This window comes from Falco rusticolus, chromosome 8, assembly GCF_015220075.1.
Source record: "Falco rusticolus isolate bFalRus1 chromosome 8, bFalRus1.pri, whole genome shotgun sequence".
NCBI lineage: Eukaryota > Metazoa > Chordata > Aves > Falconiformes > Falconidae > Falco > Falco rusticolus.
Genome location: NC_051194.1, coordinates 4,879,633 through 4,906,939, shown reverse-complemented (window position 1 = coordinate 4,906,939; position 27,307 = coordinate 4,879,633). Strand labels below are relative to the sequence as shown.

The 27,307-nt window shown below is 41.1% G+C and overlaps 1 protein-coding gene across 2 annotated transcripts in view; it reads right to left on the bottom strand.

The window, feature by feature from the left end:
* The window catches only part of SPOCK1 (SPARC (osteonectin), cwcv and kazal like domains proteoglycan 1), a 324,520-nt gene that overhangs the window by 75,744 nt on the left and 221,469 nt on the right, over positions 1-27,307 (bottom strand). The window lies entirely within an intron of this gene.

Here is a 27,307-nt window from a genome sequence, read left to right as displayed (position 1 = left end):
TAACCAAGAGGTAACGATCTGTGGCTCTATGCATATACAGATAGTCCCGTTACCAGCTAAACAACTGCCTACATATGGCAGAGGGAAGGCTATGCAAGACATTCAGATCCCCAAGCACAGGCTTTCCACCCAGGCAATGCCATTTTAAACAGAGCAATTTAGCTACACCATGCAACTGTATCAATCTAGATTTCAGATGAGGCAACGCTCCATCTACTTAGTCATTCTCATATCCATCTGCCCATACCTGGGCAAAAAGCAGCATCTGCTGACCACCATAAAGGACAGGCATGTTCGCTTCAGGCTTTTATGCGACTGGTATGACAGCAATATCTCAGCATCTCAAAAAAAAAATCTCTCCGCCAACTCTCCCCATCAATCAGTAACTGCAAAGTCATGTGCTTTCTGTAGAACATAAGGAGCCTAAAGCATTAGGTGAGGGCCCTGTATTTAGTACTGTATTTGCAGTTACTGTAAGGTGTCTGATGCATCTGACAGCGAGTTATTAGGGCAAGGTTCTGACTGCTATGGCTCTGCAGGCTAAGAACAGTTCAGCAGTACAGTTCAACCCTCTGATGTATGTATTTTTAGAAATGAAAGTTGAAGAAAAGTTGCTACTACACCTTCTTCACCTCCTGAATAAGCCTACTGAACTGGTCGTCTGCTGCCTATGCCTTCTGCAGCAACCTTGCCACAAAAACTAGTAACACTTCAACTAGCACATCATGTTCGTAAAGTTTTGTGCTTCCCAGGGCTTGTGTTACAAAGAACTTGGGGAGAAGGTTGAAGTATTGGGAAATATCTCAAAGCCAAGCTACTGATGTATGAAACGTACAGTAGGAAGTAGATTTTCAGACTTCTGAGAGACTTTTTTCCTGTTGTTTATAGACAGAGAAAATCTGAAGCATAAGTACTAATATGAAATAAACAGCATTCTGCAGCATCACTGCTCTGGTTGCTTTCAGAACAGCAACAAGCTTTAAGTGCTAAGAACGCCAAGCTATTTTTTAATTGACTTCTCAGAATTTTTATTTTGTGAAGAATAAATCAAAACAAAAGCCAAACTGAAAGCCCCAATGCTAAGGAGCGCTGAAACAAAACATTTGGCAGTTACTAGCAAAGAAGCTTCAGGAATGTATTTTGGAGCATAGCAACCAATGAAGAATAAGTTGGCTTAAGCTTTGAAGTTAAAGCTTTCAGCAATGCTTTTGATTTCTACAGAAGACAATAGAAAAAATGAATTTTTTTTGGAAAAAAAACCAAAACCCAAAACAGAAATATGGAACACCAGGCCTAGTTCAATGTGCAGTGAATGGACTCACTGTGAAAGACACCCATACAAAGAGAGCAGAATTGGTGTGTTTGCTCAGAAATCAAGTAACCACAGCTAATCCTTTTGCAGTATTATCCTGTTTTGGCCTTTATTAAATCTGCTTTAAATTAAAGATGTACCCAAGCCAAGAAACACCTCCTTTGATGTTTTCAATGGCTCAAATAAGCTGTTTGCTGGTAAAAGCTCAAAATACAAATTCTGAAACGGAAAAAAATAATCAAAAAAAGTCATTTACCGTGCTGAAAGACTAGCACCGCTCAGGAAGGTCAGAGCATTTAGGATCACAACTTTAAGCCCTCAAAGCATTGGTGCACCTCCTGTCCATGCATAAAGGGAGAAGATCCTGGAATAAAAATCCCTTACAAGCCAGCCACCCAAAGGCAGCTAATCCTCTTGTTTTACAACCCCTGTATCACATTGTCTGGGTACTGGAACAAAGATTTTCACATTTTAACTGAATGCAGGCATGGAGCTTGGAACAAGGTAACTAAATTAGCGCAAATGACGTTTTTATTTAAGCTTGTGTAATTAGCTATGAGTTGGCATAATAAGCTCTAAGATTTTCTTGTTTCCTCCTCCTCTCAAGAACACAACTTTCAACGCTTGAAATCTGAAATTCATAATGTAAATAACAGTTTTCTTCCATTTTGACTTTGGCTGCAGAAAGGAGGATTTTATAAATAATATTGGCTTTACACATCAAATGTACAACAGGCAAGCTGAACTAACAACAGGAGTAATCACGTTGTCCTTAGTTCAAAGAAAACTGTAGGCAGAGGAGTGTAATTGATGGGTTTTTAAGCTATGACCGTCACATGTTGATTTGTTTGATTTGACAGTCACAACTGGGCTTCTAATCGAGTTAGAAAAGGAGTCCTGTGATTACCATCACCAAGATTAGTAGCTTTCCCCAGCAGAACAAATACCGTATTTGCAGTCCTTACGTATTGCCAGCTCTGGTGTTTTCTTATTCAATGCACAAGAACCCATTGCATAGGGCAACTCATCAACCGGCCAGACGGCTCCAAACCAGAAAGCTACTCAAGCTTAGTTACTATATGCTTTGATCACTCCCTTCAATGGAAATTGCTGCAGCTTTAGAGGGAGCTCTGGAAACTTCTTGGGATTTCCCATAAGCTATATGAATATGCAGATGTCTGTGGGCATCAAGATTAAGTGCAAGGAAGCACATGTTCCAGTGACCTATGGCCCCTTCTCACTCCTCCGAGTAACAGGGCTGGCTCAGCACGGGTAACAATGGCAGAAAGCCCCGTAGCCATGAAACACAGCAACCACTCTCATCAGGATGCAACCATGACATTTGCTTTCATTTCCACTTTTCTCTCTGCCTTTCTCAGCCATGGGATCTTGATCCTACAGAATCTGAACCGGGCAGATGCAGGAATCCTTTTCCCTTCAAAGCATGCTGGGCGGAGTCTGTCTCAAACACGTTTTTGGCAAAATAATTCAGCCCAGTGGGCGCACACCTTCTAGGTCCTACTGCAGTATGCATTGACAGTAGTGAATATTACTGAAGGAGGGAATTGCTTAAAACATTTTAAATTGCATTTGCTGTAGAACAAATAAATGCCTCCATTTAAGACAAGCAGAATTGCAACTTATTCTGGTTCCTTCTAGTTTTCACCTGGAGCAGTACACACTACTTATTTCCTTGATGCCTTCTGAATTCTCTTTAACCTTTCTGTCAAGATTGTGTTAAACATGTCCTGTTAATTCACCATGTTCTTTGAGAAATCTGACACAGATATGACAAACGCTTATCTAAAATAAAAAAAACCAAACCTATGGTTTAATGCAGTGCGTAACAAGAAACACAAAATTCTAGTTTACAACACAGGTTTGATTTTAGCTTTGCTACTTCAGTGAGTTCAACAGCAAGACTTTCTGAATAGCTTCAGTGTGTATCCTTACGGGAACAGAAAAAAGGTCATGAGCCCTGAAGAAATCTAAAGGCTTCAAGAACCTCCTCCAAAGTTGAAGCATTTTTACTATTCTAATATTCTACAGCATGCATGCCTCCTAAATAATAAAAACCCTTTACAATTAATATATACTGCTCTTACTCTCACACTATCATAGGTCAAGGTACTAAAGTTCTCAAGGAAGTTTATAACCTTGTGGGCATTGCTAGTGAGAAGTTGTTGCAATCTTGGTGCAACATAGGCCAAGGCATGAGCATTTATATTCAAATAGATTTTGTGAGAGAAATACTGTACGTTCTACAAACACCCAACAGCTAACAGAGCATTTGCTAATTCTCAAAAAAGATCCCGAAGCAGTTTAATTGACTGGTATTGATGTACTGCATCTATCCTACTAAATATTTTTTTGAAATATATTCAGTAAGACAATTATGCAGTTAAATTACCATTTATATGGCTCCCTTCATCTACAAAGAAGTCAAAGTCCTATGTATTTATAAGGGTATAAACACATACTACTGCTCAAGTGCAGCCAATTCTGCAGCAGGAAATAGCAAACGCTCTGCACCAGCAACAATATAATGGGTTGTATGACAGGAGTGATGATATTTAAATACAGAGAGACGACAACACCCAATTAACCAGATTAGAGCACTAAACATACACTCTAATTCCAGACTTTTGCTTATTTACCAGCTCCTAAAAATTCAGTCCATTATAGCATGACTTTAAGCCTCCTGAAAACAGCTTTGCTTTACTTACGTACCTTTCTTGACCAAGCAAACTAGTTCACAGACCCTGTGCCAAGCAAAGTAATTCACTGACCCCACGTCGGATGCCCATGGACCACCTGTCAGAATCCACTGCTCACTTAAAAACCTAAAACAACCAACATGGCAATCCTCCTACAGAAACTCGTTGGTTTCAATTAGAAAACTGGTTATTGGTAAGTCTCATGCTCATACCTGGAGACAGAGTCTTCTTCTGTTGACTTAGCTCGGCATTGAGTGGCACTGGATCCAATAATAAAAATAAAATTGTTGCCCCTTAGTGAAAGGAATGGTTGGAAACAAACGATTTCAAGTTGGAAAAGCCTATGAGCCACAAATTTTGTAAAAAAGACCAACACAACCCTTACAGCTGAATACTACAGGGATTTTTAGAAAAGTAAAAAAATTTTTTCCACTTATTTCTGCTAACCATTGAACATAAGGCACAATAAGTGGTTAAAACTCCTCAGTTTTTCTCCATTTAACATGCCAACTTAAAATGCAACAAGTTTACACTAAGAAAACCAGAAGAGTAGAACTGCAGAAGGTATCATATAGTCTGGACACTAGCAAAATTACTAATTCTTAGGATTAATATATCCCTAGTCTCCAGCTGGCCACTGTGCAGATGAGGTGTGTGACATGTATCTTATTATTCTCCAATATAAGTTTATTAAGAATGAATGAATCTTATTAGTAAAACTTAGATGTTATCTCCCAAAGAACTCTAGGACTCCAGAAGATTAAAAGTGTTTTCCTGCACATGAGATGTACAATGACCTCATAAATATGTAGCACCCAGTAGTAGACCCTTTGAACTGGAAAATGCCACCTATTCCAGCGTCTGCATACTAGTACAGAACTAAGCAAAGCAGAATACAAGAATGTTTCTGCTGAAGTTTACCCCCATAGAAACCTAAATAAAACTGCAGTTTGACTTCATATTTGCATGTTGCAAAAGTCCGTGAAAAACATTTGGAGAACGTATTCACACTTTTGAAGGGAGTTCAGCCCATTAGGCTAAGATTTTTTCCTAAAACATAAATAGCTCAAGATTAAAAAGATTTACCCAGATAATAAATCAGTATTTTTCACATAGTATACAATAGCCATATTTATACCATTGATATTTGTACTGTTTTAATCATGCAAGAGATTTATTTTTGTAGTTTTTGTAACTCCCTTTGAAAAAGCTACTTGATAGAATAAACAGCAAAGCTCTCATGTCTAATATCATGCATTTTGTTGACCAGTTGGTTATCTGGGGTATACTGTATGTGCACTTGTTGCCCCTTGTACACAAACATTACATCCATCCCAAACAGCTGAGCTCAAAGCTGGTCCCAGCAATTCACGCTGCTGTGATGCTCCAGACCAAACCTCCCCTTGCCCCTCACAGGTCTGAGACATTCCCACACGTCCTCAAAAGAACTCTGAAATTACCTCTCTTAAAAGGCTCTAAAAAAAATCGCCCTTCCTGCAGACTGTAATCATAATATTGTAAATCACTGCGGAAGCTTCACCAGATCAGAAGTCAAAGATGACTGCTTTTTTGGAACTGGTTTCTGGAATACTTCAATATAAAGCCTTGAAACCATTTCTTGCTGTTGAAAAAGCTGCGTGCACTTTCTGCCACAGTACCTGAATTGTCCAGAGGATGTCACCTTTGAAATGCAAGGAACTGAGGCATCTCTGCCCAAGTTCTGCTTTTACAATTGAAGCTCCAACACAGAGTTAGCCCCTGCTCAGAGAAGAGGCTAGAAAATTGTGTCCTAGAGGCGGTATCGGCTGAATACTGCAACGTGCCTTGGACAGACACTACAACATTGCCTTTTCTCATCTGGATCTGGAAAGTGTCTAAACTCCCTGCAGAATTAATGAAAGTGAGGTTAATCCAGCTGATGGCTGTTGCAGTTAGTCACATAATTAATGCCCACAGTGACTGATAGGTGCTTAGAGAGTTGACACTTAAATGAGATTTGATGTGCTCAACTTGCAGACATTTAATGCCTTAAACAGACGCCAAGTTCTCAGGTTGGGTATCGATATGTTTGCCACACGCTTTACAAACTCATCCTCTTGGCCCTGTAGCACTACCAGCTATCCTTTGAGCTGATGCTGGAAGGACCGCTTTCAGCATTTGAAGGTTCAAATGTCATTTTAGCAGTGGTATTTTTTTCTTGAACATTATGGAGACCGTAAGTATTATGATGGGTGAACACCAAGGAAGATAGAAGGATAAAGTGACTTATTTAAGCTGTTCATTAGCTCACACAATCAATGCGATGCGTATGTACACATATTGCAAAATTAACTGTACTAAAATGCTGAAAATAATGTAAGTATTTTAACTGCCACTACTTGGTACACTGTCTGAAGGTACTCTTCAGAAGACACTGAAATGAAGAGTCATTGTGCCGATTTAAAGCAATAAGCTTAAAGAGACTGTAGACTTTGTAGCACCTGCTCCTTTGCCCTGGATAGCATCATTTGGGCTTGAGCCCTTGCTTCCATGAGAAGCCATTTAGTAAGTCAGTGAGTACCAGCCTCCATCTCTCAGGAAAGGCATTAGAGTCCCTTCTCATCCTAGCCTCACCCTGACCAGTCAGATGGATAAAGCCCCGCTGCCCTTCAGCATTCTCCTGGTCTCTGGGTTGTCTCATGTCAGCAGGAAGGATTCTCCTCATCAAGGTGCTGAGGAAAGGACGTGATCTGGATCATTTCTTTTACAAATGAAATGAGACTGGGTGACCTGTGCTGCCAGAGCTGTGCCGAGGGACGGCAGCAGCATGCAGGAGTCAACTGCAGCCCTGCATACGTGAGCACCATGGAAAGCTATCCCTCCAGCAGTGCCCAGGCTGAGGGCTGGAAACCGAGGGAACATGACTGATTTGCACAACTCCCTGGGTAGAAATACATTTAATTTAAGGAATATTAGATTTCACAATTGCCCCTGACAAAAGTGTCTGTCTAGTGAGGCCTTGAGCCTATATTCTGGGCTAGCACTATGCTCTAGCCAAGACCTTAAAAATATTTGCAATACAGGCTGTCACCAGTGCTACATTTCCTTGTCATTCGCTAAGTGTGACTGATTTGCCAAGACAAGACTAAATTCATGATCAGCAGCAAGGGCACCTAACATGAATCATACAACCGGCTTTCCTTCCTAGCCTCCTGGATACCCTAACAAAAACACTTTCCCCGCATACATTGCTGCTTTTTATATCCACACCATATTCTCTGTGTAACGATGCGTGACTGCTCGGCTCATCCCACTGTCTCCTCCCCGCTCCCGAAACAAAGATGATGCTCAGTACCAAGGAGGCATCCAGCTATTAAATATCAAAGCCTGTACCAGATAATGTATTGGTATCATGGCAGAATGTCTTGGACCCTGGGATAAAAAGGAAAAACAAAAAAGAGAGGGGGGTTAGAGGTGGTGATGATTTTCTGAAGTGAATTTAGCAGCAAGGAAAGTGACTGTGTGCTTGGCGCAGTACTGGAGAGGCAGACCAGTGCCTGTGCAGAGAGCTCCACCTATGGAGACAGAAGAGCTCACTGCTGAAGATAAGGGGTAAAAAGAAAACACAAAAACAAGGGGATCAGCTGATTAGAGGAAGAGTGGGAAAGGACCTTTCCTTTCTCTTCACCTTCCCAAAGTCACAGATAGGTAGATGAAACTGAATTGACTAAACAGACAAACTTAAAGAGTGCATCCAGCGAGAGCCTGTGAAGTCGAAGGATCGGCTTTTTAAATTTCCAACAGTGTTATCCTGGAGGTGACCAGAAGCAGGGAAATGACTGCTGATACGGAAGAAACACAAGGCTTGGAGAACATCAGATTTTGGGAGGTGGCAAATGATTCTCCTCCCAAAGCCATGATACAGACCAAAGCCAAAGTTATAAACCGAAGGAGCCAGAGATGAACAACGAGCAGAAAAATCCAGACAGTGCTCTCAGCTCTCGCAGTAGTGAAAGATGATGTCTTGAGCATATTAACAAAGCAATAAATCCCACGGAGTAATCTGCCACCCTTAAAGCACAGTGTGTGCTTAGTCTTGAGAGCTGTTGCCCAAGGGAAGAAGATACTGGAGTTTCAGTGTCAGCTCACATCTCAGATTCTCTTCTAAAGGGATCTTTAAGTGGGTCACAATTTACTGGTAAACTGCAAGATTTGATACTGAAGTTGCACAGTATCTTCTCTGAAGAGGAATTAGATGATAAAATTTTAGACAATGATGGACTAGGTTCCACTCACCATGTCAATGTAGAGATAATCACTGATAATGGAGAAAGACTTTTTTCTAAGCTGTTTCTACAGAAGTTTATAAGCTTCACTGCAGACAGTTACTTGGCAATCACCAGGCTTATTCAAAGCTTTCACATTCTGTGCTCTGTGGGGTCTCAGTCTTATACCGAGGACACTGAAAAGTTTATGATAGTGCATCAAAAGAAAAACAATAATTTAAAAGGCTTGCGATTAACAAAAATGGAAATAATGACAAAACCTAAATTTTAAATCAATTTTTAGATTAGACACAAGGAGAAGAAAAAAGCAACTTTCCAGTAACTGTCTACTTATGGAAAAGAAATGCTTTAAGCTAAACTAATAGAAGATCAGAACGAATGAGAATATTTAAGGCTGGAACGCCAGGAATCTATTGCTGATTATCATTAAATATTCTGTTGCATCAATCTGCGGGGTTGTTCCACAAGGAGATAAGTGAATAATTCTTCTCATTTGGTTTTTCCAACCAATACAATCACTGTTCTTTAGTCACAGTGTAGCCTGGGTGTTGCTCAGAATGATCTCCTACTACTTTGCAATTATAAATTAAGTCTGAAAATTACTCTAATAAAAACCTATGAAACGAATAAACAGAAGAAAAGGACTGAAACTCAGATAACGATAATGCCAAATTTATCACTGCAGTAGAAATATGATTCACTTCCACCTGTACATCTACAAGAGTTTTTCACCCTTCATTCTGAATTAATAGTTATCTCATCATCTAAATCCATGTATTATTCATACTTTTCTATTATTGTGGTAATCTGAGAAAGCTGTCTAAAAAAACCCTAACAAACTTTTATCAGGCACTAGGCTGTATTTCAACATCAGAAAGCAAATCCATGGCAAATACCCTGGGATCACAGCATTACCTTCATAATGGTGTATTAGGTACTCTTGGAGACCCAGTTTTTGGCCCCAGTCAATGGCCTGAGTCCCTAAAATCCTGACTGATTTTCCTGCTAATTGCACAGAGCTAATTAAACAACAGCAAGGAACACCTCCTGTTGGGTTTTTTTTTTTTTTTTTTTGATGCTGTGTGCCTTTAGCACAGACAGACGCTGTTTGCCGCAGGTTAGATTCAGATATGTCTTCTGCTTAATCCTAACCTCTAGTCACAGCCATCAATTTATATATTATTCATTTTATTAATCTTTTATCTAATATTTCACTGTATTTGACAGCAAAAGCTATCTCTGTATATGACCATATGAGCTCATAACATTCTTGCTTCATAAATGCATTCTAAATTAATCCTTACATGCCCTATTTCCTATTTCCATTTCCCAAGGAACAGCTTCTTCTTCTCTTTATAGACTCTGCACGGTCCTAAGAAATAGGTAAGTGAACACAATAAGACTTAACTGCCCTCAACCTGCAGCCCGTATCTTTTGGTATCAGTAGGAACACTTAGAGCTGCAGGACTGCATTTGGCATCTCCTATAAGTAAAATCACTGCTGCGAAGAAAGAAGTCATCTTTGAAGGCTGAAGCATCCCCACCTGACCCCTCTGTTAAGTACCAGCATCTACAGGATAGCTTTATAAAAAGCACTGATACCCTATCAAAGCCAAACACAAAATTTGCACGTGAAAACCCAAAACATGGACCGTGCCTTCCCTTGTGGAAGGGTGCAGATGAAATGGCAATCCCAGCGTCTGGCAAGAGTAAGGTAAGGTTTCTTGAATTGGTAATACTGGCAGCTTACGGCAGGTTGAAAGCACGCTGCCTGCAGGTATCGGCGCTGACGTATCCCTTGCCACCACACGGAGCGGTGCATCCTACAGGAGCATGAGCAAACCCTCACCCTGTCTGCTGCTCAGCCCATATTCGTATTTGGGCCGACTACATTCCTTGCCTCTCTGTGCCTTCTCCTGAGCAAGTTGCCTTACAGTAAGCAAAAGGTATTTCAAGAGAGCCTACAGGTGATGTAACTCACAGTCTGGAGATACAGGATCAGGCATATCAGATAAGTGTTCAAACTAAATACAACAAGATTTAGAACATGCTTTTAGATTTAAGGAAAAGTGTAGTCTTTAAATTACTGCTCTGGAATTTACTGGCTTAAAATGAAAGACCTTATGGCATCCCATCAAAGAGTTATATAACTCAAAAGGGTTTTCTTTGCTCAGTATTGCCTGTGCAAGATATATTTAAGCAATAAAACACACTTCTGATACTAACCCTCTTATGCAGGCTCTGGGATGACAGATTTTAGTTTTGAAAATACAGAGAGATCTCTGTAGAGGCTAGCATTCCTCTTCCATTTTTCTTATAGAGCCTTTTGCTGGTTATTTCTTACTGTTCATTTATTTGAACTGAAAGGCTTTTGATACCAGCTTCAGAAGAATGTGGTCATGATGTTCATCCTGCGGTCCCAGGTTTGGCATCCAGCACAAAACAGACCATATCCCAGCCTAGTGCAGTGCATCAGCTGAAACAGCCCTTCATTTCAGTCTCCCTACAGTTTAAATTGGCTACATATGATCCGTAAATGTCTTCAAGCTTCACACTGTGTCTTACAGCATTTAGCCCCCCAGGGTGGCAGGTGCCTCTCTGACATACTTCTCTTGAGAACGTTAAACTCAGAGACATTAAAAATGGAATTTCTAGCAAGTAGCTTTCATTTGTGTGAAAGACAAAATATTCCTGAAATAACCTGAAAATCTGAAGTTAAGAGGGAGAAAGCCCATTAACAAGTTGAAGCCTTTATCTACAGGAGGCTTTTAGCACTTTATCTAATCTAATTTGTATTTAATAGGACAGGTTTTTTCAAACAGTGTATCCACAATCCCCAGTAAGAACCCCTGTGAATGAAATTATTTCATACTTTCTGCAGAGTTTAGTGTTATAACTCTGGATATTCTGCTTACAACTTATAGATAGTCCTTGTGTGGCTTTTGGCTTGCAATGATGTCATTTCCACAGTTAATTAATCCCATTGATTATTTCTATTTGTTACTCTGACAGAGGCAGCTAATAGAAGTGATAATTTATGCCATTTTTATTTGTGATCTTCCATTTACAACTCTGTTATAGTTAGGTCAAAATAAAAGAAGTTGCTCACAAAAACAACCACAGGGTGTTTGTCGTTTATGACCTGGGTCAAGAAGTCTTGCAAGTTGTTAGTTATACATTGAATCTTAACCAAAGGGTGGAAGCAAAAGTATACTTTAAGTCATACCCAAACCTGACTAAAGGTTTGAGGATGCCCTTGGTTTGACAGGCAAAGTAAGTAATTATAACTCATTTTAGGTTTTAAAGTATTTGGGAACACAGATAATTTTTGCATTTCCTTTTAATATCCTCTTTATTTTACTGGAGATTAATCTCACTCCCATGTGCTATTGCTGGCAATAAACATGTAAAGATCACCTCCATCCTCCTATTTACCCTCACTTTTATCACAAATACACCCTGAATGACACTAAAAGACAAAATAATGTCACATAGTTGTCACACCAGATGTATGACTATTCCTAGCCCTTGGAGAAGCCATGTGACGGGTCATGCTGATCTTCCTTTTTGCCTAGTAAGTACTGGTGAAAGTGATGGAGCAAAATAATGGAAATAGGAAATACAGGAGCCAGTCTTCCACATGCCCAAGGGAATTAACTGTACCATCACTTATATAGTATGGTGAGGTTTTGTTATGTTTGGTGGTTGGTGGTTTGTTTTTTTAAATTTGTTAAGCAGTACTGTGCATTTCTGGATATAGACCCTTGCCAATGCCTCCATTCAAGAACAGTTTACCTTTCTATTGTCTCGCTGAAAACACCATCAGTCCTACTTTTACCTTAGGTCAATATGAAACCTGAAGTGTTAGATAAGTTTCTTTTTGGCAGGGTGAAGAGTATTGGTCTGTGCAGATACAAATCCTACAGGTTGAGGTTTGCCTTTGTGTTGATAAACTGAGTTTTTAATTTAGGGCTAGGACTAGCTCCAACCTCATGACATGTTAGAAAGACAAAGGGGTAAGATGAAAAACCTCTCAAAGACTACAATTCAGCTTTGGCTATAGTCTCATCCTGTGAAACAACATTGGAAACATTCTCTACCTTTTGTCCTTTGTTCACCTGTGGCCAACATTTGTATTAAATTGTCTTTCTTGCAAGCTTTTGAAGGAGCATCTTTTATTCATTATTTATGCTCAGTCTTTTGAGCATTAATGAAACCAGGAAAAGCTGCAAACAAACAAAATTCCTGATGTTATAATAATGCTTTGAAGTAACCAAGTTGGCTCAGATCACATAGTTGAAAAATAAGCACACGGAAATCTAAAACCAGTTAAGTTTCCACTTGTGAAGTGGGCACAATTACGCATGTTCTGGACTCCAACTGTAAGACAAAGTTTCCCCAGATGTCTTCATTTGTCAGGCGTCCTGTCTGAGTGAGAGCACACTCAGATGCAAAAGTACTCTGCTCATACCAGCCCACAGACATTGCTAAGAGCATGGTGCTGTGATACGTTAAGTGTAGCTGTCACACAAACTTGGCCTTCGTTTGAGTGAATACTGTTAGTACTTCATGCAAGTCTCAAGTTCACCTAGCAGGCTGCTTCACAGCAAAGCACTTGCTGTCTGCATCTCCTCAAGTTTAAGGTGCTAAGCATTCTCCCCAACCTCTGAAAGGAGCTGTACTGCAAAGGGTACATCCTGCACTCCAACGGGGTGCTGCTTCGAAGAGGTAATTTTTTTTGGAGCTGCTATTTGAAATCCAACAACAGACTTCAAGTCTTCAAATCTGTTCTCTACTTTGTGTGTGACAGAGGAAGAGAGCTGCTTCAGAGCATTTGCAGCCAGAAACAGGTTTTGGTGGGTTGTTTTTTTTATTTTACAGATATTATGTTTTGTCATCCCAAGCCAGGGAGGTGGGAGAAAGCTGTGGAAAAGATGCACTTTAACACATATAAGAGAAGGACACAGCTAATGACTAAAAAAAGCCAGATTCCATCTCTCCAGTTAGCTGGACCAATCTAACACTTCAGTTAGCTCAAACATAACACTACAAATAAAACACAAAGATTCACCTAAAGCCAAACCAGTACATGGTGGCAGACAAAATGCATTACATGATGTGATTACACGTCTGTAAGAAAAGAAACTCTATGTCTCAACACAAAATATTAACACTGCAGGCCAATTTTCAAGAACCATGTGGTGCACGGCTGCAGACAGACATGCAAGAACAGGACAAAAATATTCCCCTGCTGACTGAGCCCCGTCAGCAGTTCTAGTTCACCACCCCAGAGCCCGTGTGGGCATGGATGTAATCTGCAGAAGGCACACTATCAGACAGGGAGGATCTGCATGATGCCACCGTGCCCTGCCCCAGGACATGGGATCTATTTACAGAGATCCTGCAGGGTGAACTCTGCAAGGCTGGGCAGACCCCCAGATTGGAACCGAATCCTACAAGGCTTTCCTGTCGTTTCTATCCTACACAGGAATTGGAAGAAACAGCTTGAATAACACTGCCATTTCCCCTCTGAAAGCCTCTGCTTTTCTATTAATAATTTCTTGTGGTTTTGAACTCATTCTACCATGAAATGCAAACGAACACAGCGCTACGGCTATGTCACCGACAGAGGAAAGCCATCACTGTCCCCATTCAGCTACTGAAATTTTTAAAGGCTCTTTACCCTGTCTGTGCTACCCGAGGAAACTTTTCTTTTAAAGACATTTTGGCACTCTCTCTCCCTCATATCACTCATTTCAAAAGAAGTCTGTTCTGACCTGACAATGCAGGTTACTAAAAGTCTTTTGAGATGTCTGCTCTATCAATCTGCAGAAATTCATACTGAGGTCTCACAACCAGCATTACTGAAATCGAAACTAGGAAACTTCCCCCTCTCCTTTATTTCCCTACCTTTTCATCAAGCTCTCCTCCAAGAAGTGACCCACTTCATATTCTTTTCTCAATTTGAACAGGTAACAACAATCGAAGACAAACCTTGCATTAACAAGAAAATACCCTCCACTGTCATACATATGAAACAATATATCATTTTCTTCTAGGAAGAAAAGTATATTTGCAGTAGAAACTGCTTTTACTAGGATTACATTACAGCAAACTGGAAGAATGTTGTATTTTTGACTGTGATCCTTTCTCCCTACATATTTATTTCTGTGTGGAACACATTGCAACGGGTAAAAGCATAAACAGTCCAAAGCATATGGAAACACAAATTAATGAGTATAGCTGTATGTATTTTAAACTCTCCTCTATTTATGATGAAAATAGCACAGATGAGCGGAATGCAACTAAATGAGGTCTCAGTTTCTGTTTTGTGTAGTGTTACCTCTCAGAAGAGAGCTCCACTTGTATCATCTAATTGCCAGTCACTGGGCATGGGCCCAGTATGTGTAAGTTGTTCTGCAAACAGTGAAACTAAGTCCAATTTTTCTACGAATTCATGTCCCCTATATCATCCCACCCCCATGATAGGATTCTCAGAATTCTTCTTTCTCCTTCCCACAGGCTCTTTCCCAAGACCATCAGTCTCAAATCACTTTCTACACCCTCTGCAGCTGATCACGGCAATCTCCCAGGCCCTCTCCACAACCCGAAATTCCTCCTGCATTTCCTTGGGTTGGATGGAGTGAAGACCTTAATGCCAAGTACCTGGAAGTGTAGGCAGGAGGGAAATGGAGAAGAGCATATGAATAGCCCTTGAAAGGAAAAGACAAAATTGTCTAGAAATGGCCCAATCCTTGTAATACCATCAAAAGTTCATCTGGATGACACCATGTTTTGAAGATCTGGAGGGCTGTGTCCCACCTCCACCACTGAACCTTTTTTTTGTTTTTGTTTGGTTTTGGTGCTTTTTGTGTGTGTGTTTCGGGGGTTTTGTTGTTGTTGTTTTTTCTTTTCTTTTAAAAAAACCCCACCCTCACTCCCTATCACCTCAGGAAGAAGTGTCAACCTGCAAGTTACTAACAAGCAGGTTCTCAGCTGATTTCCCGACCTGGGTATGGATATTTTGAGGGCCTAGACAGGTTCCTCTCCTAATTTTGCCTTAGACTCACTGAAAGTTCAGAATAGTGATTCTGATGAAAATACTGTGAGCTCAGACTGACATTTTTCTATAAAATGCTTTCACTGTTAAATAAATGTATCATTCTACCTGCAGCAACTACCACAGTACCTCCTCACTATTATGTGTATAATATCAACGTGATTTCTTCCTAACAACAAATAAACACACTTAATACAATGAAATAACTTTATGCATGACCATTTTAAATCCTATTTAGTTGTAAAACTATATTGCACAGATTTTTTGAAATATGAAGAATGTGTTCACTTGTGCACTTCATGCCATACTGACAACTCGTTGAGTAACGTCAACCCCAAGATGCATTTCCTAGTCTAATTATGCTATAGGGACACATTTGAACATGATGCACAATATATAAAGATGATACACACATAAATCCCATTATTGTTAACGGAAACCATGTGCATTGCACCTCCCACACCGTTTAAAAACTATGCCCCACAGAAACATTTAAACAACAGGTTCATACTGTGTAGAATATGAGTTATCTAAAAACTATTCTTCTGCCTGCTCTACTATAAAGGAACAGAGAACTGTTTACAAAGATCGAGCCTTACAGCTTTGGTCCCTTTGAGTTTCTAGTCTTTTCTTTTGAATACTAGAAGTGTAAAGCAGTCTGTATCATTCAAATAATCTAATTTTCCAATCCACCTTCATTAACATTGCTGGCTGAAGCCAATTACAAATGCCTTAAGGCTTACAGCCTCATAAGCATAACGTGACAGGTCAAATTTTATTGTTTGCTCCATCCATCATTACTGACACAATAATTCAAAGTACACAAGGCACAGTCTACTCACTGCTGCTTCTTTCTCCCTGTGCAGCTGCTGTAATTTTAATGTAGAAATTTATTAATAAAGTACATTGTCTTCTGTCATTCAGTGCTGGCTTCTTCCACGCATGTGAAAAGAAAAAGCCCCAAGTTATGCTTTTCTTCTAGCAGCATCTAACGTTTCCTCCTTTGGGGTAACATACCCAAAGGAAGTCATTGCCGGTGATGCGTTTCATCAACAAATAGATCTAATGCAATGGGGTAATGAGAATTAAAAAACCAACCAAACAAACAAGAAAACCCAACCCAACCCCAAAACAATTTAGCCACAGAACCACCAACACCAGGGAAAAAAACCCCAGAAAACCAAAACAACTCACTTTTGGAGTGATCTAGAGAACAAACCAAGATGTCCATTTACTGTGTAAAACATGGTTGATAGGCCTACATCTTCCAGCCTAAAGAAGGGCACATAACTCCATTTTTCAAGACACTAATGAGATGCAGTCTCATTTAAGTCAGCAAGACTTCAGCACATATATTTAAAACCACTCCCTAGAAAAAGGTTGTTTTTCTGAGTTTTTAGAATACTGAGCAGCCAACAGCGGGACTGTTACATATTCAGACTTCTAATTATTGGCAGTAGTTACCTGGGTGCCTAGATAAAAACACTGCCTTCAACACTGTAGAAGCTTGTAAACGGAAGAAGAAAAATCAGTGACATGTTAAGCATTATTTCATCTCTCCAGAAAAAACATACGTGGGCAAATCAGAAAGGCATAGGGAGCAAACATTTCCTTTTTGTGAGTTGGGCGGTGAGTTGCCCTTCTTCAGCATTGGGCTTAGTTATGTAAAAAGTCAGTCCTACACACACTTTAAAAAAACAAAACCTCCACAAACACCAAAAGCAGAATGAAGTACAAATCTAGATTTAAATTGTTTTAGCATGCTACAAATTGCCAAAAGAAAATCCCAAAATATTAATTGTTGTTTCTCAATACCTTGGCAAAGACTATTTTAGACATGTATGACTCACCCCACCCCTCCCACCATCCTTTACTCCTCCCCCTTTATAGTGGCGTTGGGGGTAATCTGGTAGCAATTGATATGTAAACAGGAGGAGCTGCATTATCATATGACGTGTCTAATTGCTAAGTGTCCTAGAGACTCTCGATGGGTAAACATGGAATGACTACCTCCAACTCAAGGAAGATACATTTAAATGAATTCTATCAACTGAGTTCTAGTCAAATTAAATGAACAAAATAATTATTAAAAAGGCATACACCACCCCACCCACCCATGCTCAACAATATACTCCTTTTGACTTGTCTAGAAGTTATCACCCGTACTCCCATGGGGTAAAACTCAACCACCACCATCACCACCACAAAAGCCTGCACTTCGGCAGGACCAAAGAGACGAGCTCTTCCAGTTGCTTCACAGACCTGTACAAGTATTATCAGAGCCATTTGGGAAAACTGGCTTGTAAAGAATTTAAGGGAGTTGGATGTGTGAGAAGCAATCTGATACTGCCCGAAACTTCATTGCTTCCTCTCCCTCAATGATGGTGCGCATTAGTTGGAAATCTGAAGGTTATTTTATTCTGCACAGGTTCTTATGCTGCATTTCCCAGCACGGTATTTATACATCCTACTGCAGATATTGAGACGGCTGTATTTTTTTTTAAGAGAGTATAGAGCAGTGCTTTCTCTATACTCAAGTTACCAAAATAATACGAAGAATGAAATACTGCTTGCAGCAACACACCTAATAGAGACATTTTACCACAATTGCCCCCAGATTCTGTGGGCTTAACTTGATAATTAAAATATTCAACACTGACAATCCTTAACTATGGTAAAATAACAGATTCAGGAATTAAAGAAAAAGATACAGATTTAGAAACTGACAAAATACGTTAATCGCAAAGAACCCAGTCTGTGCAAAGCCAAATTGTTTCGGACTGAGCAATGTTAGAATATGGAGAAACCAACTAAAAATATCCTTTCCCTGCTAGGCAAGGTTGGAGAGAGGAGATAAATATTGTCATACCCCAATTAGACCAACTTGCTTAACCCACAGTTGTTAAAACTTGGAGGTACAACTTCGGATACATTTTGCTTTCTGTCAGGACCCTTTGCTCACTGATCCCGGTAGAAATCAAAGTGTTAGGAATTTTGTCTCATCTTTCTTAAAAGAAAATATACTAAGAAAAAACAAAACCAGGCTGTGATCCATCTCTGCCTCCTGAACGCCTCCAGTATTTCTTTATGCAGGATACAAGAGATCAGCAGCCTTCAGCAGAAACACAGCAATCCCCTTCTCTTTCCAACACTGACCAGTGGCTTCAACAGAGTTTTAAGCAGACAGCTTCCCCCAAAACAATCTGTATCCTCTGTGTAAGAGGATTCTTCATGGGATTAAAAAGACTTTTTTTTTTTTCCCACTGCAGAACTGCATTAAGGAAGGCTCCTGCTCCAAAGACTAAAGGGATAGCAACAAGCAGTCTCTGAAAGAGCATCATATCTTGCCACAGCAATTTCTCATTAATTCATAGAATCTCAAATGTGACAATATGACAAAGCAGCCTTTACCCTGTAAAAAAACTGCCCAGAGCATTTGGGTTTTTTTCTCTACCTGTTGATTCACTGCAAAAGCCTCTGTGTTGCCTTTTCTCACAATTCACACTACACCAGGTGAAAAATCTTGCTAACATGTATATATTCATGGGGTTTAGCTGGGAAGCTGCCACAGAAGTGGCCACAATGCACAAATCAGTGGTTATGCAGGCCTAGTTTTTCCCAGATCAGATATAGAATTGGTAGAGGATTGTTTGGGATTTTGTATTTACGATCTGACACCACTGAAAAGCAAAAGCTTCTCCACTTCAGCATAAAACTAAATGGGATTTGAAGGGAAGCTCAGGAACTTGCTGAATTGCATGGTTATTTGAGCACGGTTCAGAAGTTGTGTTTCCCAGCGCCCTCGGAGTTTAACAAAGTTTATCCCAACCCGGGGAAAGCACAGGTCTCTCTGTCCAGGGCTCTTTATGTGTGGCCAAAACACCTCTACAAGGCAGCACTGGAAAGAACGCGGGAGACAAAGCCTTTTCTCAATACATTAGTTGACCAAAAGATAAATGTTCTCCTTTATACGTATATGCAAAACCACCCCTTAGACATAACTACACCAAGGCACTGGGCATGGATTACAAAGCACACAAGATTTGAGATCTTAGTTCTGATTCTCTGCTCATTCCTCGAGACCACACAGAAGGGGGAAAAAAACCCCCAAAACCCAAACAAACGTATGAACAGCAGGACGTCTTTAGGACAGATAGCGCTTCATCAAGTAATGTGGCTCAGCCGATGCTTCAGGCCAAACGCACCACGCAGCTGTGACAGGCACAGCACGGCGCCGCGGGCGTTTGGCCTTCTGAGGGACAGAGTTTGTCACCTAGGACCTGACTACGCCATACCAGGTTCATATAGCTTTTGGATTGTAGGATTCGAGCCTCACTGGCCCAGAGTACAGGCTGAAGGAACATCAGCCTTATTGGGAACACAGTAGCCCAATGTGCTGCAGTCAAATGAGCAATCTTACAACGGTCCTCAGCATTGGGCAGGTTCCAGTTCTCCCGCAGTCCTCTGGAGCTTCCCTGTTGTTATTTATGAGAAAGAAAAGCCTCGTGCCAGGTGTATTGCTACAGTTAGGACCCTCCCTGCAACAAAATGACATGAATAACGGAATAGGAATGAATCTTGAAAAACTCCTACTGGGATAAGGAAGTAGTAATGATGCTGTAAAATATTTTTCCTGTAGAAAAACTCCATCAGAACAGTCATATCCCGTGAAAGCTACCAATTTCCACAAAAAGATATTTGAATACTCCATTAAAAAACCTGACCAGCTTGATCAGAAAACTCCAGGAATCCGAGCAGTGGGTCTTACACATGACATCGGAGCTGTTATGTCTTACACAGACACATTTGGTTTACACAAACATCACACTGCCCCAACCCCTAAACCATGCATGCTTTTTGCATCATGACTTCAGCGTAGCAATCCTGGTATTTTATTAAGGGACAGTCCAGCTCTTTCCACACCGGAAATGAGGAAAATGCAAATTGCCCAGCATCACAACATCGGTCTGTGGAAGAAACGGGTAATGTATGGGATCTGCCACGTATAGGTCCCAGCCACGACAGACCGCGTCAGGCCTGAATGCTGCACCTAGAGCGGAGAGCTGAGCTCCTACATTAAAGAGAAGATGATGAAGAAAAAGAAAAGTTGGAGAGGAAACAATAATTTATTCTTGTACCTCCCACCAACAATCTTCAAACTTTGTGAGGGAGCAGATGCATAAGGATGACAATTTTCTTATCCATACATTTCTTTAACCATATCCTACCTTTTCTTACTCTTCCTGTCTTCTCCCTCTCCCTTTTCCTTAATTTTCCCTTAAAAAACCAAACCAAAGTTAGAAGTTAACACGTTTTTAATTCAACTGTGCATCTGAGGCCAGGCCAGGCCTTAACACTTGCTAAACCTCTGCTGAACATCTTGTTTTCCATCAGGAAAGGCTGAGTCACCCGTTAGACAAAGCACGGAGAGGGAAAGGGGTGCAAAGGCGCAGCTGGGCAACAGGACCCCACACCTAGAGGACAGGTAATCCACCCAACAGCTGCATTATGAAAAGCCAAACCATGTTGCACTAATTACTCAGCACTTGGACACTTTAACAAATATTAGTTAATTGTGCTTCTCAATACAGTCTCCTAATTAAACATAGCAGCCTTCCCATTGCACACATTTAACTAATAGTGTCTCTTTATTTTGGTCATTATTTTTCTCTCCTGTTTTAAGATTGTTGGAAAATCATTTCTCTGGTACATCCCTCAATATCAAATTTGTTATCTAATGTTATGGCAACAGGAGGTGATTTTTCCATTTCCAAACAAAAAGAGACATGATCATGGACTTAATTAGTTTGTAATGATTTAATTAAAATTTGCAGAACAACAATGTACCTAATTAGAAGAATGATAATTATACCAATGTACCTTTCCATCTTTGAAGGGACCATTAGTCATTGAGGTGGTATGTTTTGTAATTTAAGATCATCCTTATTTTCATTTTCTGATTAGTTAAGTGCAGTCATCCTCATGTTCAGGTAATTGCTTTATTAACTAGTTTAATTAAACTTGCTGTAAAACTGACAGCTACAGAGTTATTCTTTTTAATGTGTTGATGACAAAAAACATTAACTAATTACACAGCGCACTTTGCAGGGCTTACTTACCTTGTAAGCTTAATTCATTAGCACTTTCAGGAGCTTTGAAAACTCTGACTGCAATATACTATGGAAGTGCTTTAACACAAAGCACAATACATCAGAGCATTAAATAGAGCTGTTATGCCCAAGAAACAGCAATTTCTCTTTTCAAAGTTTAGAATATAGGAGAGAGAGTACGCATTTAAAAACATTTGCATTTCAAGCAGTAACTAGAGACTCAGTGATATTTTTGGCAAATGTAAAGCCCATAGAGATCAAAGTTAACAGGAAAGGGTGATAAGAGTTTCTAAAGTTTCCAGAAATATAACAAAATTATGCAAGTTCAAAAAAACGCCTGGAACAATTGCTGGAAACAGGGTATGAGGACTGAGTTGATACAGGCCACATCTGTGTTCAAATCCTGTCACGCACAAACACTGAATTATTGGTGTGACTAAAGAATCCCATCGCTCAGAAGAAATCGTTTGTCACCACAGCCAAACACCTTCACCCCCTTCAACTTTAGCACTTCTGCGAAGCAAACGAAAAAACCCCGATCAGCAGTGGAGACAAGCTTTGAAGACAGTCCAGAAAAAGAACCAGAAAGGTTTAAAGTGTGAACAGTGGTAAGGTTTTTCAGGCAGTACAACTCCCACACACAAAGCTAAATCAACTTAAGATCCATCAAAGCACTCAGTACACTGTGTCTCCTATTGTGATAGTTTAGGTGACACATAAACCCCTTGTAGCACAGGATCTGGACATAGACTTCTCATGATTTTCAACATTTTCCTCTTTGCCTTTGTGTTGGAAATCAACACCTTTGAATATTTTCCAATGGAATTTGAAAGAGATAAAAAGATTCCTTTGACTAGCCCTCAATAAATTAGTTGAGAGGCTGAAGGCTTCTATGTATTTGGCAGAACTGAGAGACCAAGTTAAAAATCCTAAGCCTCCATCTAAACCGACCAGCAAGCTTAAATGTGGTGGTTTATGGTTTACTTTTTTTTTTTTTCCCCTCCTATGACCCTTGTATTATGGAGTGCTTTGGGCTGGATCAATCCCCCCAGTTTTATCATGAAATCTTGCCTCTAGGACTGCAATATCTTTCTTCACGAGGAAAAACTCATGAACTAAAAAATAAAGTTGGTTTTGAAGAAAAGTAATTCGGTTAAAAAAACTCCAGAAAGTCTGCTGCACTGACTTCCTGAGGATGCTTGGACCTGCTGTTAATGCACCATGTTTGCCGGAGTGAGGATCCATGATTCCGTTTCCCCCTTTTTCCACCCACAGTCCCAGTTACTGAGCGTCACCAGAGACATTCAGGCATAACAGCACATTGCAGTTATGGCCTTCAAGAATACGCCACATAGCTCATATTTCTGCTGGGCCAGTAATGTTTCCTCTGCTGCTCTGCAAAAGGCTGCCTTCAGAGAATACTAATCTCTTATAATCGAGGTGGATGGGCACAGTCAGTTCCCAGAATCACCAGCACTATAATTAACAGAAGCAAAATGCTTTCTTTCCAAATGCAGTCTCTGCAGAAAGCACTAGAACAAAGAGCGTAACAGTTTGAGGATTATCAAACAGTGCAAACCAGCAAGATGATAATGCTTTTGCTGTCTTGCCATAGAGCCTTTATGAGTGGAAGACTGTATTATCCAGTCAGGAATGACCAAGACATCATTTAAAAGAACAACAACTAAAAAATGCATTTCATATTACTTTCCTGCAACTGAAACCTTAAAAGATTTCTTGAAGTTTTCATAAAAAGAGAACAAATCAAAGTCCTCCGGATTCCTCAAGCTCTGCTAAACATCATTCCAGATCAAGTTCTGAAGTCTTCATTTTGCTTTAAGGCCTGAAACTGAACTTTGAAGGAGTAAAAACCTCAAAATGCCAAGCAATGATACAAGGAATACTCAGGACCTGCTAAGAAAGAAATTTCAACCCAAGCAAAGTTGAAATGGAAAAGGAATACTCTCCTTTCTTAAAGAGCAGTATGTCTGCTCCATTATCAGCTTGCCTTATCTAAAGATATGGATATCTCCACTTTTGCATAAGAATCCCATTAGTCCAGCCCCTTGATCCCTCAGCCTAATACCCTGCCACGTGGAAGACCCTTAAAAGTAAGAAAGCTATAAACGAGTAAGAGTGAGCAAATTAGAAACAGAACAAATCAGTCCTGCTGGACCACACCAATCATCCCAGCTTCTGGCCACCACTGGCTTCGAGAGTCAGTGTGCTGCAGGTTTGGCAGCTGCAGAGGTTCCATTCTCCATGGACTGATATAAACCCCACTTGTATCTTTGACCTGCCCAACACTGTGCTGCAGGGAATGTCACAATTTTATTCTAAGCTGAAAAAATAAAAACACTCTCTCTGTTTTGAAACCATTGCCTTATAATTAGGAAGTACAACATTCCTTTTCCAATTTTAGGCACGATGTCATGCAAAATCATGCTGTAGTGTTCTAGTTAATTTTGCCTCTCCTCGCAGGTTCCACACCTCTGACAGCCATCACTGCCCTTCTCTGAGCACCTCCTAGTTCTACCATGCCAGCCTTGAGACAGAGTGATGATAACCGAAGGCAATGAGAAGTCCAGGCATTTGCAGAGAAGTGTAATAATGTTTTCTGCTTGTTCCCAAGCCCTTTTTAAACTTTATTTGCATTTTTGCATGGTGGTGATCATTACAATTTTTCTGAAACAGCCAAAAGTATTATGAGATCAAGTGGCTAAATGAGAGCCTGTGATGTGCAGGTTTCATTATTTCCCATTAATGCAATTATTGTGGATTTACTGACACCCAAATTTCACCTGTATTTTATCAGTCAGTCATAATTTCTGTCATATCATTTCCTTCTCATTCATTTTCACCTCAGCTAACAGTTCAAAGCATGGAAAGCGCAACCTGCAGTACCAGCACTGCTGAGGGGTTGAACGGCCCCCGGCCACCAGCGCGACACTTTGATGCTGCTGTGCCAGGTCACCAACTGTAAGCTCAAACGCTGCCTCCTGCCCCCCCCAGCAACCCCCAAAAATCAAACCGAGCCAGGATGGATCAAAATGCAGGTGTGTACGTGTCCACTGCCCGTCAGCCTATGCGAGTGGATGGCCAGTACACAATTTCAGAAGACTCTTTCCCCTCCTGAGATACAGCAGCTACTCTCCATCTTTTGTTTACAAGCTTAGCAAGAATCCTTTCAGTTGCCCAGCACATCATTACACGTTCACAAAGCAGCTGATGCACAGCCAGATAGGAATACAGACAAATGCAAAGCAGCGTGGTATTTGCCCACACTCCAACGTTCACCTTTTTGCATTTTCACGGTCAATACTAGAACATGCCAGCACTGCAGTGCCAACAATAATACTGGCCAAGAGCACAGCATAGGAAAGAAAATTACCAAAGCAAAGCTTTTATTTTAGTGACTTAACAGCAAGAAAAGAGGGATCACATTGCCTAGTGAAAATAATGGCAAATTTGAGGGGAGCAGTTGTATTCTGTTCATAAAAGAAACCAGAAACCCACGACCATCACTGACCATAAAAATGTTATTTGTTAGGACGTTACAATACACCGTTTCATTTTAATGCTCTGCCTAAAGTATTTTCAGCTCATTTACCAAAATTTGTCAGGAGGCAGGGGGAAAATCAACAAAGCAGAGCTTTTAGAAGTTGTAGAGAGACAGTGACATTCTACAGGTCAGCATAATAGCCCACTCACAGATTTACAGTGTACCGAGGAGTGAGAATACCAACAAGGACTGTGGTGGGTCGACCCTGGCTGGCTGCCGGGTGCCCACCCAGGGTGCTCCATCACCCCCCTCCTCAACCAGGCAGGGGAGAGCAAAGTTAATGAAAGGCTGGTGGGTCGAGTCAAGGACAGGGAGATCACTCAGCAATTACCATCACGGGCAAAATGGACTTGACTTGGGGAAAAAAACAGTTTAATTTATTGCATTCAAATCAGAGCAGGGTAATGAGAACTAAAACTCAAAACTTCAACCAACCTTCCCCCCCCCCCCCCCCCCCCCCGACTAAACTTCACTCTGTTTCTCCCCCTCTCCGCCAGGGCTGTGGTCAGTCCATCGCAGCTGTCCCAGCCACCCCAGCACCGCAGGGAGGGCTCCACAGCCCCACCATGAGCTGCCCCAGCGTGGGTCCCTCCCACGGGGTGCAGTCCTTCAGAACAGACTGCTCCAGCCTGGGTTTTCCATGGGGTCACAAGTCCTGCCAGCAAACCTGCTTCAGCAGGGGCTTCCCACAGGTCACAGCCTCCTTCGGGCACCCCCTGCTCTGGCGCGGGGTCCTCCCTGGGCTGCAGGTGGGCAACTGCCCCACCACTAACCGCCCTGGGCTGCAGGTGGGCAACTGCCCCACCACTAACCGCCCTGGGCTGCAGGTGGGCAACTGCCCCACCACTAACCGCCCTGGGCTGCAGGTGGGCAACTGCCCCACCACTAACCGCCCTGGGCTGCAGGTGGGCAACTGCCCCACCACTAACCGCCCTGGGCTGCAGGTGGGCAACTGCCCCACCACTAACCGCCCTGGGCTGAGGGTACAGCCTGCTTCTCTGGCTGCAATTTGTTGTGCAGATTTTGTTTCCCTTCTTAAATATGTTACCCCAGTGGTGCTACCACCATTGCTGATGGGCTCGGAGGTGGCCAGCAGCAGATCCAGCTGGAAGCCAGCTGACATTGGCTCCGTGGGACATGGAGGCAGGTTCTCACAGAAGCTGCCCCCTGCCCCTGTAGCGCCCCGCTACCCAAACCTTGCCATGCAAACCCAATACAACTGTATACAGCAAAGAACGACAGTATCGCTATAAGCATCTTCTCACTATTGCATAAAGATTAAGCAGACACGTATCCTGTCACCAGGACTGGGTATTACAGAAAGATTACCCATCAGCATGAGACTGGAAGAGCCTTCAATCAAAAAAACAAATTTAGAAAAAACAGCTACAAATGTGCCATGGGACAAGCAATCACTCCTGTCAAACAGTACTCAAGAAGCAATGAAACCCTGCCTTCCCAAGGCAGCGGTAGAGAACATGCACAAAATTTGTGGAAAAGAAGTTGCTGCTGGTGAGACACCAACAAGATGCTGTAATTTTCAATTGCTAGGACAGGAGCACAGTAATGAAGATGAGACAAAGTTACTTCAGAATGAATCTTTTTAAATTCTCCTTTAAAAAAGAAACCAAACCACTCACAGGCAACTTCTGAGAGGTGTGCCTGTGATGGGCAAGCATGTCAGCTACAGGGTCGTTTACTGTCTTCATTAGAGCTGTCAAGTTCCTATCATATTCACAATAGTTTGGTGAATTTATGACAGTGGCAGAATTTCTGGTGAAAAAACATTTGGATCTTATGGTAAGAAATACAGAAGGTGGGGAAAAAAAAAGACTAACAGAGATGCAGGTAAGATGCACAGAAATGAACTCAATAGGATGACAGAATATGCAATGAAAACTATTTACTACAGATTATATACTCTCAAGAGTTCAGACAGAAAAAGTTGTTTTCAAAGCGAGCCCAATTTTAATCCTAAATACCAATGATAAATTACTGCATTACACACTCCTAGAGAGTATTAAAGAGTAGCTTGTTTAACATGCAATTTGGAGCCCTTTTTCTGCAGCCTATGTGTGCAAAGATGAGAAAGTGTCTGCTGATGTGCTCCTTTGGCCGTGCAAATCCTTCAGCCAGAACAGAAGAGGGGCTTGAATGAATTAGCCATGGCAGCATTTTAATATTTGTGTCCATTAATGGATGAATAATTAAAGCCACCCAGCTGAGAAGATAATGTAGCTGCAATATCATCATCACTGTTACATCACAGCAGACTTCTTTT